The sequence below is a fragment of the Mycteria americana genome, chromosome 3 (assembly GCF_035582795.1).
Source record: "Mycteria americana isolate JAX WOST 10 ecotype Jacksonville Zoo and Gardens chromosome 3, USCA_MyAme_1.0, whole genome shotgun sequence".
NCBI lineage: Eukaryota > Metazoa > Chordata > Aves > Ciconiiformes > Ciconiidae > Mycteria > Mycteria americana.
This window is the reverse complement of record NC_134367.1, coordinates 18,477,212-18,489,310: the sequence shown is the minus strand read 5'-3', so window position 1 is coordinate 18,489,310 and position 12,099 is coordinate 18,477,212.

The following is a 12,099-nucleotide window of genomic DNA, read 5'->3' as shown; positions in this document are numbered from 1 at the left end:
TGCTTGCTTCTCTTTACCGTCAATGCAGGGAGATGCATGTGAACTTCAGGATGAGACAAATCCATGACTCGTGTCTGACTTGACTACTGAGGGAATCGGGACTAGCTCAGATGTAGCTTCTACATGAGCAGCACTAACATTTGAGCAGGTGTATCCCACTCAAGCTGCCAAGCTATTCCTGTGTTTCCTGTAGGTTTCTCAGCAGAGGAACGTTTTACAGGGAAGTTTTGGAGGAGGATAAGAAGATAGTACTGTGGATTATTAAGGTTTTTTCATCCATGTACCGAGAAGTCCTTAGGAGAAGACATGAAAAAATTCAAACAAGGACATGACAGAAATTGACATCAAGTGCTAACTAAGGCCAGAAATCAACATCTCACCAGCAAATAAGAATGGAGTGGGGACAGGCTGTGAAGGGCTCTGAAGATCAAGACAGTGACTGATTGAAAAGAAAAAGGGAAACCACTGAATTGATACATAATTTACTTGACATAGTCAAAGCAAGAATCTATGGAAATTATCTTTACAGCAGAAGAGAGAGAATAGATATAAAAAGGCAAAACTGTATGTCTGACGTGATGTTAGTATTAAGTGAGATTAAAGATGTTGAAATTAATTGCGAATAAAGATGTAACAAAAAGTGTCTGGACAAAAGTTTTCACAGTGTGGAACAATGAGAAGGAACACACCTTACATACCTTAAAGATGTTCCAGGAAAGCATCCACAAGACCTAGCTATACCCTGGATGGCAGAACATGGAGAGAGGCCCAAGTGAAAAACAACACTGAATTATATCAGTGACGAGCAGGATGATGTCATAGTGATGACGAAAAAAGAAATGTGAATAGTTAAAGAGTTACAACTTGGTTTCACTCAGGATGACCTTTAACAAGACTTGTAGGCATCCACAAAGACATAGTGTAATAGTTGAGATTTTCCTGTTGGTAGAAAAGGAGAGAAATCTGAAGGAGAGCTCTGTCTGTGAGTCATCTGCAAAGAAACAGTAGTTGTTTTTGCATGTGTTACTCAGAGATATAATATAGAAGGAAAGGAGAATGAGAAAAAAGAGTCAGTCTTATTAAGGGATAATCAATGAGAAGAAACTATCAAAGGAAAGACTTGAGTAATTATCGGAAATGTCAGCGGAAAAACCAACAGATGTTGACACCTCACAAGCCAGGGGATGATGGGATTTTAAGAAGAGCATAGTTGATTATGTGAGAGACATTTGACAAGATTGAGAGAACAGGGTACTGAGTATGAGATTTGTCTAAGAAGAGGGCATTTGAAATTTGACAAGAGTGATTTCAACTGAATGAAATTGGTCCATGCTGGCTTTGGGGAAGAAAAATGGAATGAGAGGACATAGCACACACAGGAATAAAATGCAAAGTGGGGCAGTAACTGAGAAAGGAAATGGGGACAAGGGTGAATTGTTTTGAAGAGGAGATATTAACACAAGGGTCACAAGAAGGATAAAAGAGGAGTCATCACTACCTTTGTTTCTTCAAGAGAAGACAGAAGGTTCTGTACCTCTACTCCTACTTGGTCCCTTGCTACCAAATTTCTTTATTAATAATCCCATTTTGTTAGTCATGCTACTTTATCACGCTAACAACATAGCAAAGGGACATCCCACTGTCAGATTTCCAGACCCTTCGTCCCAGAGATCTGAGCAAGGCAGTAGGGTACTTAAGCAAAAAGATTGCCAGATAGCACTCAGTGATAGTTAAATATGTCTCACTTTTGGGTGTTATATGAATATAACCTGTCCCTATCCTCCTTCAAGCCAGCAGTGTCTGTCCCGGTCAGCAAGCTTCTGGCTCTCTAGCCACAGATGGTCTCTCTGGTAGCATGGCTACTGACTCTGATTTTTATTGATCAGCAGCAGACAAACCTTGCTGTGCGCACAAGCTCAACAGCTGCTATTTCTTGAGCAGTTCATAATTCATGTTTTCTAACTTACTTTACCTATAGCACACTAACAGATCTGCACTTAGTTTTTGTTGAAAGCAGAAGAGAGGGCAACAATACTGATGGCACTGGAAACCATGAAAGGCAGACTTACATTATGTGAGTGGAAGGGCGGAAGAGTCATGCTGAGGTAAGACCAGGAGATGGTCAAAGAGGATGAATTCTGAAATAGCCTCTTGTACACGATCAGAGGCCAAAAAGAAACAACTCTTGAAGACCAAGTCATGTGAATGGCCCTTTGGCAAGCTGGAGAGTTGTACCAAAGCTGAGGGTTGACTGAAGAGCCAAATCAAGCAACACACAGCTAAGGCTGGGTCATGAGTATGAAAGTTAATGTCAATGATGGTGCAGAATAGAAGATCATGAAGGAAGGAGGAACAAGCTGTCAGAGTTAAGCTGGGATGTAGGTGGGTAGAATGAAGTAGAGAGCAAGACATCAACGTGTCACAGGAGTGGAAACAAGAGTCAAACACAGAAAAGGGTATAAGGGAGGTAACTTGGTGGTATGAATCTATTAATAATGTATATCCTTCAGCACTATGTTTGAGATCTGGGTTTTGTATCCTACCAGTACTAAAACATAGTACTTTATATGATGGCACTGTATGCTTTTTACATGATCTCAGTTCTCCCTCCAGGATATCAAGAATTAACATAGCTTATTGTTTTCTGCCCTTCCACCATACACCAGCAGTGGGACTATAAACCCACTCCCTCTTTTTGTTAGGTTCTTTTTTTGTCAAACTTCTCTTTTTTTTGCATAAAGTTAATAGGTTTATTAGGTTTCTCTGTTTTCTCTGTATTTGTTTCCATGTTACCTCTCTGATATCATTCTCTGCCCAGGTTTTACCTTCACTACCCTTAGTAGTGTCTATTCCATCAAATTAAGTCTGAATCTCTCCCAGTTCAAGACTGACTGAAAATTATTACCATCCTGATGGCTGCTCAGTGCCCTCTTTGAAATGAACTGTGGTCCTGGTCCAACTCCTGGTGGATGGTCCACATCTCCCAAACACTGTTACAGCTGGCACTAATTGGCACCCTCATTCTCAGTCTTAGCAGGCAGGTAAAGTACCAGATTGTGCAATGAATTATTTTCCTCCTCCTAGGTGTGATCTACCTAGGTCAAAGTTGAAGCAGAATACAGAGGCAGGGAAGGAAAGCCCGAGTAATTGCTGCTTTTGCTGTACCTCTCTGTGACTCAGGTCACCAGGGCTTTTCAGATTTCATGATCTCTGAGGTAAATGTAAAATAAAGTCACTTACAAGATGTCCTTGAAAAACTATTTCTAGACCATTTTTATAATTCTGCAGTGACTGATAGCGACCCGAATGCTGACACAATAACAGGTTGGCAGAAACTTTTTATTACCTTAATTGTGGATGAAAAGTAATTCTGCAAAAAGAAAGAGGGAACTTGTCATCCCACGCTTCAGTGGGATTCTCAGACATATTCAGATAGAAGCCGAGTGCTATGAATGTCAGATGGTGGGTCCCCCAGGCTCCCTGGCAACCTGCATGAGACTAAGAAAGAGGCAACAGCTTGCTTCAAGTATCCTTCGTAGAGATGACATAGTTAGATAAACCCAACAGGGAGTATAGCACGTGGAGGGAGCAGTCTGGTAGGAGGAAACCATTCCCTGTGGGACTGGCTCCATATTGCCACATGAAATGTTCAAAACACTGCTAGCCAGGAAAGTTGAATTTATTGCTTAATGAACAGAGGACCCGGAAAAGATCATTGACAACTGCAGTGTAAACACAGCCACTTAATAGGGTGTTACTGAATGCCAAGAGGAAATTAAAAAAATCTGCCCTACAAGCAACACTTTCTACAATATAGAATATGATTGGAATAAATACAGAACACAGAAAGCAGCTGTAGAGAACAGATGAGATATTAGATATGGTGGAAAGAAGAGAAGAACTTAAATCCAGAGGGCATTTTTTTTAGACTGACTTGAGTATAAGATTCGTGAAAAAGAAATGATGAAGGAAGACAAGTTAGCATAACAGCAGCAGAGTGACAGAGGTAACGCAAAATGACACTGTGACATTATTAAGAAGCTCAGCAACACACTCAACCTCCATCACAATGTCATCAGGACAGATGGCAACAATTGGCAAAGACAAGGCACAGCATGTCTGGAAAGAATAAGAGCCTATAGAAGAAAAAAATAATATGAGCAGCTATGGAAAACACAGGAGAGTACTACAGATTTTTCTAGAGGTAAAACAACAATTTACCCTCTACCCTATGCGTATTTGTCACAAGTGCCTGATGGATATGACATCATTTCCCATTTTTGACAAAGCTTTGCAAAGAATCAGGACTTTCATGGAACTCATTACTATCATTTATTATTCTTGTTAGTACCTGTGAGACCTATTGTGAAGGACTGCATCATGCTAGGCACTTACCTAAATCAGAATTAAAAAATGGTTCCTGCAAAGTGAACTTACAATCAAAATGTAGCATGAAACAAAACACTTGGGTGCAGATACAAGGGGGTATAATGAAAGAGGTTTATCTTCTAGGAATGTCAGCAAAGGTCATAGAGAAAAGACAAAAACAGGAAAGTAAAGCTATGGAGAGTACGGAATTACGGTTGTTTGTTCATAAAGATCTCACTTTTAAAATTAATGGACAAAAAGACAGGACAGCCACAGCACGGGTGAAGGACATGAATGTAAGAAAAAATAAACCTCAGAAAGGAAGTAGAAACTCTAGGAAAAATTTGTCAAATGTACAGTTATACCTGTGATATCTAATAAGGCAATAGAAAAGAGAAACATCTGAGGCAGGGAAAGCACTAAGGAAACAAATTGCTGAGTAACAGACAAAACACCACTTCAGCTGGAGCTGGTGTAAGCTGAGCAGGACACGTGCTTGTTCTTCCTGCACCAGCAGTCTGCTGTGAAGTCCACTCAGTATCGCTGAGCAATACCACCAAAAATTGAGCCTCCACATGTTGAGCTCCCGCTGGAGAAGAAAGTTAATCTCCTCTGGCTAATTGAGCTCCTGGAGAAAACTTAACAAAAATCTTCAGCCAGTAGAGCAGTGGGTGCAGTAGGGTTGAAGAAGGAAATCTTTCACTAGCCAATAATTAGAATTACATGGACTACAAGCCACCTTGTGGTTGGGAAGAGCTATCCACATTTTTTTTCTTAGTGGAAATTCATATTGTTTATTTCTGTCTCCGTGTTTTTGCACAAAGACACATTTTGAACATGGGTTAAGGGAAATTTACAGAAAGGTAGAGAGTGGCAATACATTAAAAAAGCAATGTGAGAAGCCGTATGTGGCACCAGGCCCTGCTGTTCAATTCCATGTGTGTTGGGTATTTGCTTGACCCTTCCCAGCTGTTGTGTACTTCCTGATCCCCCAGATGATATGAGCCCCTTGCCTGATCAGCTTCCAGATGCTATACTGTTCCCAATTCCTCCTGATCATAAGTCTCAACGCCAACTCAGTTCCAGCTGCCATAACTCTCATCCTTCCTCACCGAAGAGCTCCCTACCCAACAGTTCCCCCAAATGTCATAACCTGCCTGACCCTCCCCAGCTGTTGCAATCCTCCTGATCCCACGCTGTAAAACCTCTTTGATTTGTCCCCTTCCCAGCTGCTCAGCCCATTACCACTGAAGGCTGTGATCCAGATCCTATCTCCTTGAAGTGTCCTACAAGTGCAAAAATTTACAATTGTAGCTCACAGATTCCTTGGTGAAACAGTTTTCTTTACAGGATATAACTTTTCAGCCAGATTTCAGACAAACCTTCCTGCTGCAGTAGCTTTACAGTGGTAAAAATCTGACTGCATGTAGATTTATCAGCATCTGGAATATTTTATTATTATATGATGTAATACATACTATATTGTATAACACGATATCAATATTATATTATAATAATTGTATATTATATAACAATTATATAATATTAGTATTCGAATATTATATAGAATAAACACATAAATAAATAAAAGAAATATAATAATAATATGCATAATATAACACAATTAATATCTTTAGGATTTACTTTTATATATGGCAAGTGAAAGGACACTCTGCACAGAAAACTGAGGCTCCTTTTACTTACTTACGAGTTGACCCCAAAACATAGGCCTAATTTAATTACCCTCAGGCTTCTTTATGCCATTCTAACAGCATATTCTAAATCCTTCTTAACATGTGTCCACTTCACATTGTAAAACCTATGCAAAGAAGCACTGACATAAAGACAACCCAGAGGTGCACGGAGTTTTTTTGCATGCAGATTATTACAAGTCAAGAAAAAAAATCATTGATTTTTCAAACAAAATTACTAAATACATTAGGGGAACAAGCTCATTATTTACATGATTTAGGTATCTGCTGAATATACGTGAAAATGTTCACAAATCACAGTTTGATACTATTTCACATGAATCGTTTTCTCCAGAACTGCTAAAGAGCTTGTTATACGTCATTTGTTACAGTCTTCTTTTAAAATGTTCAGCTATTTATTTAGAGGGAGAGGGGAAAAAACAAAACAAGACAAAACGTGTGACTCCACCACTCTTCTAACTCAATCTATATTGAGTATATGGAGAAAATATCTGCTCTTTGATCTCAGTCTAAGTCAGCTGTACCCAAAGCAAATGAGCAGGCAACATAGTAAGGTCTTCAGTTTTTGAGAACTGGGACTACTCCATCTGTATCCACAATTTCCGTCTTGTCCTGCATACACTGTTAAAAGCGCTTTGATGGTTTTATTAGCTGTCCTACCATCTTTCCTCTCAGTCCACATTCATCTTATGACCCTTAACCATATGCATTGGCTAAGTAAGCACTAGTACTGGCTATGGCTGGTCCCCAGCTGGGTATGTGACGATTCACTGCAATGTACGACCCACAGTAGCAGCTGTAGGTATCAGGAATACCTGTTTAGATAAAGGAACAGTGAAGCAGTCTAGTCTTACTAGCACATCTATGCCATCATCTAGACTTTATATAGATCAGAGATTTGGCTACATGGAGTTAACTGAGAAAATTATGCCTGAAATCATCATCGATAATTTTAACAAGAACTTCAGACAGCTCTAGACATAAGGAACTTTTAGATCTGAAAAACTTATTTTCTATGATACAGGGGAAATACAGTGACATATCTTTCACTGTTTTAGAGGGATTTTTGTTTGTTTTGTTTTTGAAAAGCACAGATTTACTAATGACCTTGCACATCAGTCTCTATAAGTGGTAGAGGACCATTTATGTCTTCTTTTAAAGCAGACAATGTAATCCAGAAACCATGTAGTTCTTTGTGGCTTCGTGCCTGTCTGTGCATCCTGGGAACAAATATGAATAAGCTTACCTCAGAAGGATCCCCTTTTATTTAAAAAATCTCTCCTAATTTCACAAATCTGCAAAACTGGCCTGTTAATCTCGTAAAAGATGTTTCTGAAGTTCTTCCATTTCTGTTCAGTCATCAGCATGACACAGGTAAGAAAACAAAACAGGAAACTGGAAAAGAAAAATGACAGCAAAACATTTTAAGAAGTCAGACACACAGGTTTTCTTGAAAACTGACAAATTAGGTTGTTGCCCTGTACTTCTGAATTTGTAGCAAACTACAGAACAACTTGATCAAGGTTTTTTGTGTTTGGGGCTTTTTTCACTAACTTGCGAGGCTAAAACAAATTATATTCATGATATAACAGAGTGAAAGAGCTAATGAAGGCAGCAATGCCTCTCTCAATGTAGAGAGGTGAATATGAGGGAATGTGAACAACAGCTAGTATTTCTCTTTCAGTGAAAGAGACTTTCAGACACTTTTCACGTATGTCGAAATTCAAATACAATGTTTTCTACCTTATTCCCTAATAAGGAAAAGGGCTAGCCATTAAATGGTTTCATTTAATTTGTAGACAGGGTAGCTTTTAACACCTTCATTGTATAAGGATGCAATTTCCAGTAGAAGTTCTTCTCAGAAGAAAAAGGCTGACAAGGACAGTGAAGAGCAGGCAAAAAGGTGAGGGTGGAGATGCATAGAGATGCTACTGCTACTCCTCACAGCTGGTAGGTTAAATGACTGCCACAGACTTGGCAGCCTCTATTAGCAGCAGTCCTGTGGGTAGCATTTTACAGATACGGGAATCTGAGGAGATGCGCAGTTCAAAAATTTTGAGCACATGTAGGAAAATGAACTTTTGCACAGGAGCCAAAAGTTAAGAAACCTCCTGTTCTCCTTTAGAGTTTCTGTGTGTATCTGTGTGTGTGTAACAGAGAAAAAGAGAGATCTCAAGTAAATCATATCTCTGTGCCTCAGTTTCCCATTCATAAAAGAGAAACAATTAGGTAATTTGTCTTCCTTTCACAAGATCTATGATTCCTGATGTACAAATATTTGTCATTGCCTTTCTTAGCGCATTTGTTCTGCATAACTGAAAAGAATTGTTCATTTCATTAATAGAATGTGTTTCTGTGGCATCAAGCACTCCATCAGTTTTAATCTCAGTTCCTATATTTGAGTAACTCCTGAATACTTCTTTTCTGGCAAAGTGCAATGCCTTTCATTTCTGTCTTTTCCCATCCCCTATGTATAGACAAGTTACACTGAGTCCCTTGGGGTCAGAAGAGACCAGAAAGCCAGGTTGATTTGTTAGGCCCCAAGGCTTGGCCTCAGGCACAAGTATGTACAGTCTGAGAGCTTCATTCTCATCCTCAGCGCGTACGTAATCTGTTATTGTTAATGGAAGTGATGCACATACACTGAAAGACCAGATATTTCTTTTGTTGTTCCTCCATTAAAGAATACCATAAATACAGAGCAAAATTATCCAACCAGACTAGAAAATCTCTGTCCAGTGCATGTTTTGTAGAGGAGCAACCTGGGATCTAACTTTTGAAATGGGAACTATGATGTGTTCTTAAACTGAAATATGCTTGATATACACTAGTATTGAAAGCTTCTTCCAAAGCCCTGAGCAGTAACAGTGGACTATTCAATGATAACCACAGGAGCCAGGTCATGGCATGGTATGTGTAGTTGAAGTAGACACAGTGAAGTTGTTCAGCACGAGAGAGAGAAGGAAGTACAGTTGTTTACATCGCAAGAGGAATCACTCTGAACTGGATTCAACTCCCTTACACAGCTCCCTTATGCTCAAGGATACATTGCCTGCAAAGGCGATGTAGTCTCCAATTCTGTACATCCAGGTGAGGCTACCTTAAGACAGCTAGTTTGCCACCAAAGGGAAGGGGGAATTAAAACAAATTACTACAGGCTACCCAAAGTCACATTGAAAACCTGATTCACAATCCTTTAAAATCACTGGGTTCCTTTTAAATGAAATCCCTGATTTCATTGTCTCATGGTACAAATACCCATATTCCATTTCTGTAAACTTTAATAAGAGGCCTAAGTTTATATTTGAAAAATATTCACACCAGGGATCTCAGGAGTGTTACTGCCTCAGTTCAAATCACGCTTAACAGTTTGTTCTGCTTCACACTCTCTTCCCCCCGTTTTAAGGCATCTGGTTCCATACTCCCTCGTTCAGTCGCGCGGTCCAAGTCGAGGAAGAGGAAGACGGGCAGACCAGCAGTGTGGAGCGCTGACTCCCTAGTACACGTGCTGTGCGTGAAGTGAGACTGAGCTGGGCTGGAGGGTGCTATTCCGCAGCATAATTTAGTTTGTAGTAGTTCATCCTGGACTAAACTGGCCGTTTCCAATTCGTGTGCCTGCCAGGCAGCTGTATCTGTCTGGGCTGCCATATCGTAAGATGACTGGGACAGCGACCGGTCCTGCTGGTGAGTCACTAAATTGGACAAATGAGAGCTGATCAGGATGGCAGCTCCACTGAAGTGAGGATTGTGGGCTTGGATCAACAGCTATCGGCCAGCCGCCGTAGCGCACACATTTATTGCTGGTGATGAAAGGGAGGGAGGGAGGGGGAAGGAAGCCTGTGGTTTGACTGAAAGATGAGATCTTCTAAAGAGGGTAATTCCATTAGAAATTGGATTCAGTAGTTTTATAAGTTCTTGGGTATCAAAATAATAAAAAAAGCTATTATCTCATTATTTCACTGACAGGATTTAAATAATTTAAGAGCACATGCAGAGACAATGAGGCAGACAGAAGTGCTGTATTTGTATACAAGGGACCCTAAACTTTGTAGCTCCATGCATGAGTCTCTAACAAAGTGTTGCAGAAGAAAAGTCCAGCATTTTCTGGCAACTAGTCCATAGAGATAAGCTACAAAAGTTATTTCTTTGCCCCTCCAGGGTTCAGGAAGAAAGATGTTCACCAAGGGAGAGGGCAGTTGTATATGGTTTTAGAAAGATTATTATTATTGTTGTTGTTGTTGTTGTTTTTACTGCTGTTATTATTATTATTATCTAGATTTTGCCCCCAAAGTGGACCTCCCATCATATTTGGATGATTAGGCCACGTTTGGCCTATACTCCACTGGTTAGAAAAGCCTTCCTCCTTTGTATATTCAGAACAAGTTTCATGAGAAGTATCTCAGAAACATCTGCTTTCATTATAATTATATTTCTATTTCAGCTGCACCAAGCTATTTACAGATGAGCCTGTTCATAAAGAGCTTTATAATTAAGCAAACAGAAATATCTTTTTATAGGATGCAGATCTAGGGGTGATAATCACACACAAAATACACAGCAACAGTTGCAAATAGAGTGTTTAATGCTAGTTATATAGTTAGTGATGTGCTCAATAAAGCCTGACATGTCTTTGTTCCTAAATGTAAGAAAATATGGTCTTTGCTACACAACTGTGTAAACTGCCTTTTTCATATACAAAAGGCCATATATTTCAGGGGGTATTGCTTGAAAGCCATCATGAAAACAAGCCTTCATGTCTCCAGTGCAACATGATTACCAAGCTCTTGGGTGGAAAAAGGAGCTGACAGCATATATACAAATTTCAGAAGTGTGACATCTTCCTTAGATATGAGGTGTGACCTGACACTTCCGCTGATGGACACCAAAAAATAGAGAAGTGAAATGAGCAAGTATTGGCAGAAGGAAAAAAAAGACAATTATTTAGTGAAATTACTATCTAAGGTCTTTTCACAGTGTATGTGCTCCAGAAATCCAATCTTATCGCTTCTGAAGAACATCTTTGTCGCTTACTTCTCTCGAGATTGCAAACTTGCTCTTTTGCAGCACTTTCTTAGAATTTTTATAACCAATTGTAGCCCAACAAGTGGGTTTGTAAACTGAACTGCTGTGATACACCATATGAAACGCAAGTGTGAGCAACATGCCAAAGAAAACCACACAAAGATTAAATTAAACTATAATGACATCTCATTTTTCAAAAATGAAGTTTTGTTTGTAGGAATTTCTATGATATTTTTTTCCTTCTTCACATTTAAATCAGTCAAAATAGATGTCTGAAAGAAGACAGCAGAGAGCAGGCCCCTACATATAACCTAAAAAAAGCTATGAACAGAAGTGATATGAGTAGAATAACATCTTTGCTAAAATCTTTGCTAAAATCATGTGGAATCAGTTTAATATATTCCAGGTAAATTAAATAGTCTAATTTGGTTTAGAAGTTGCTATTAATTTATGTTATTTTTATACCCTTGAACAGATTATAAATATTCTGGTGAGATATTGCTAGAAGGATTTGAAAGGGAAATATGTGGAAGATTTCAGTAGTTGTCAATACCCTTTAATATGAGTTCTTACAAGGGTTATTCATGCTTTCTACTTCAGGTTGGTTTTACACATTCAACATGGATGCTTTGCTTCCCTGGAGGACCTTTCCTTTGCCCGTTGACTATACAGAGTGCCTCTGGAGGCAGAGCTACAAGTGGGCAATGTAAATACTCTCTTTCATTAACTGCACCACCTCTAAAGAAGTTCCTTCATTGCTACACCATGGATTTCAGAAAGCATTAAGTAGTTCTTATAATCATGTTACACAAACAGTCTTAAACTCAATGATGGGATTACAAAAGTGTTCTGATGCCTGAGTTGTACTGCTGTTTAACTTGAAAGGGTCTCCCAGTAAACATCCAAAAATGACTTCATTACATTCCTTGAAACCAAAGACTTGATGGCAGTTAAGCACTGGGTAAGCTGTGCTATTTCCTTCTTTTCCCCATCATGC